This window comes from Mastomys coucha, unplaced genomic scaffold, assembly GCF_008632895.1.
Source record: "Mastomys coucha isolate ucsf_1 unplaced genomic scaffold, UCSF_Mcou_1 pScaffold9, whole genome shotgun sequence".
NCBI classification, from domain to species: domain Eukaryota; kingdom Metazoa; phylum Chordata; class Mammalia; order Rodentia; family Muridae; genus Mastomys; species Mastomys coucha.
Genome location: NW_022196915.1, coordinates 5,840,591 through 5,844,004, shown reverse-complemented (window position 1 = coordinate 5,844,004; position 3,414 = coordinate 5,840,591). Strand labels below are relative to the sequence as shown.

The window sequence follows — 3,414 nt, the reverse complement described above, 5'->3', positions numbered from 1 at the left end:
ATCCAGAGCTCTTGGGCAGGTGTAGAGAGCATGAGACCCACTGGAAGCTCATAGCAGACTAACTATTCACTGCTACAATCTCCTCAGTGTCTCATTTTATACCTCAATCCCTACTCTCCTCTATGTTTGTCCAGCCAGTTATCTGTCAAATGAACTCTACCTGATATTCTGCTGGCTGCTATGAAATTGAATAGAAACTTCTTCAGAGGTTAGAACCTCTACCTGCACATATAAGCTTCACAGGTAAAAAAACAGGTAAGGGGAGGAAAAACGTTCTAACTTCAGAGGAGCTCATTAGCTTAGGAATCATACAACTCAAGGATTCAGGAAATCCATGAAATGAACTGGATTTACTGGATTCCTTTCTACCCATGTTTATATAGACAATTAGGTCCAATGTAAAATACTTTCAGACAAGCTGAGCAGACTAAAAAGCGATCAAGCCAACTGAGCTCATTTGAAATAACACTCCCCAACTTGTTGTGCTGACCAAATTACTCACTAGACTGCAGATTTCCATTTCCCACTAGCTGTCACCCATACTAGGGTGATGGCATGTTTTTGAGTCATGTTTTCTTCTGGAAGTAGCACAACATATTTAAATAAATAACCCAAATAAAATACATAGGCCCAACTAGTTGAACTTTGTTGGCAGTTGTACATTGAGATGGCATTAGTTAGATGTCATGTCTAAGTAGAGTATTTGTTCATAAATGGTGTCAAACAACACGTGGTTGGGTGTTTCTAAAAGTAGCAGATTTTTTTTTTGTTTTTTAAATTTTATTACATTATGATGAGAAAAGTTGCATGATTTCAATTTGTCTGAATTTGTTAACATTTAAAAACATATTTTAAGTAAATAGAATTAAATCACATTCTTGTTTCCCTTTTGTAGCCCAACTCCTCCCAGAGACCCCCCTCTTCAATACCTACAATATCTTTTTTTGTCATATTCCTTAAAATTTATAAAATATTATAACAATAAAATTGAGTATTATAAAAGTTGTTTGATATAAAACAACAATCAATTTAACAGTGTTATGTAAATGCTTGTCTACAGCAATACTGAAAATACATACATTTTTCTCAGTATAAATTTTAAATAACTCCAAACATATTAACTGTATATTTCAAAATAATACATCACTACTAGTATTTTCTTAAATGAACATAAATATATAAAATCTTTTTGATTGTTTGTTTGTTTTGTATTTAGTAGAGTTTAAAATCTTGGCTCTTACTGTGGTACAAGCCCAAAATAAGAACAATTTTTAGACATTGGATTTCATTGTAATAAGGCTGTACTTCAATGACCCTCAAATCACCGAAGGATTTTACCTCCATCATAGCTGAGAGTTTACAGTTCTGCTGTGCCAAGGAATGAATTATAGGCACAATTTTTGGATACAGACTTCCTGTTATGGTCAAAACTATTTGACTTGAGTGAGTGACTTTGTTCTCAGCCTACAGAGAACAGGTTATATTCATTTAAGAAATGGTGTGTGTGTTAAGATAGTCTATCCATAAAGTCATTCACCAACTGTTTCAATGAACAATGGTTCTGCTTGGAGGGTGGCACAGACATTAGGTAAGAATCTGGTTCATTGGCTGTGATAATTTGGAAAAGCATTCATCTCAGAGAAAGAGTGACTTATAAAGTCTTCTTCTTCAAACTTGATACAAGAGCTACAAATGTCAAGCAAAGCATTCAGTCTTACTCTTTGTTGTTCTCTTACAAGCCACCTCCCAAGTTAATTGTCTATGTCTCCCTTGAGTATATAAATACTTTTGAAATATATAAGCTATTCTGAAAAACCATAGTATAGTGTAAAAACATGAAATAAACAATACTAATAGAGAGGCTGAGATAGGAGAAACAAGATTTCAAGACCCTTATGTTGTACACAGCACGACACTGTCACAAACAAGCTGAAAGTGTATATAGATTGTACAATATTGGACCTATTTCTCCAATTACCAAATTAGAGAGACCATTGGATGACAATCAACAAATTTCTAACTCCTCATATTTTTGGATTTCAATCACTTAGGATATGTTGGTAATATTAACTTTCACATTAAGATATTAAGAAAAGGTAATTGTCACTTCCTGTTGTTTTTGTTGTAAGAGGTGGAATTAGATTTGTGTGGATTTGTTGAAAGATTACGTTCTTGCTTCTGCTAGGGTGTAGTTTTGCCCCTTATGTTGATGTTTTCCATCAATTATCCTTTGTAGAGCTGGATTTGTGGAACGATATTGTGTAAATTTTGTTCTGTCATGGAAAATCTTGTTTTCTCCATCTATAGTAATTGAGAGTTTTGCTGAGTATAGTAGCCTGGGTTGGCATTTGTATTCTTGTAGGGTCTAGATGACATCTGCCCAGGATCTTCTAGCTTTCATAGTCTCTGGTGAGAAGTCTGGTGTAATTCTGATAGGCCTGCCTTTATATGTTACTTGAACTTTTTCCCTTACTGCTTTTAAAATTCTTTCTTTCTTTAGTGCATTTGGTGATTTATTATTATGTGATGGGAGGAATTTCTTTTCTGGTCGAGTCTATTTGGAGTTCTGTAGGCTTCTTGTATGTTCATGGGCATCTCTTTCTTTAGGTTAGGAAAGTTTTCTTCTATAATTTTGTTAAAGATATTTACTGGCCCATTACATTGGGAGTCTTCACTCTCTTCTATACCTATTATTCTTAGATTTGGTCTTCTCATTGTGTCCTGGATTTCCTGGATGTTTTAGGTTAGGAGCTTTTGGCAGTTTGCATTTTCTTTGACTGTTGTGTCAATGTTTTCTATGGTGTCTTCTACCCCTGAGATTCTCTCTTCTATCTCTTGCATTCTGTTGGTGATGCTTACATCTATGACTCCTGATCTCTTTCCCAGGTTTTCTACTTCCATGGTTGTCTCCTTTTGTGATTTCCTTATTGTTTCTATTTCCATTTTTTTAGGTCCTGAATGGTTTTGCTCATTCCTTCACCTGTTTGATTGTGTTTTCCTGTAGTTCTTTAAGGAATTTTTGTGTTTCCTCTTTAAGAGCTTCTAGCTCTTTACCTATGTTCTCCTGTATTTCTTTGAGGGTGCTATTTATGTCTTTCTTAAGGTCCTGTATCATTATCATGATAAGTGAATTTATATCTGAATCTTGCTTTCCCGGTGTAATGGTGTGTCCAGAACTTGCTATGGTGGGAGAATTGGGTTCTGATGATGCCAAGTAACCTTGGTTTGTGTTGTTTATTTTCTTACACTTGCTCCCTGCCATCTGGTTAACTCTAGTGCTACCTGGCCTTGCTAAATCTCCCTGGAGCCAGTCCTTCCTGTGATCCTGGTTGTATCAGAACTCTGCAGAGTCAGGCTGTCTCTGTGATCCTGTGATTCTGGGATCCTGTGACCCTGGGCTTTTTAGAGCACCTG

At 35.7% G+C, this 3,414-nt stretch overlaps 1 protein-coding gene across 1 annotated transcript in view; it reads right to left on the bottom strand.

The window, feature by feature from the left end:
• Znf385d (zinc finger protein 385D) overlaps positions 1-3,414 on the bottom strand; it is a 764,160-nt gene that overhangs the window by 430,818 nt on the left and 329,928 nt on the right. The gene's annotated exons all lie outside the window — the stretch shown is intronic.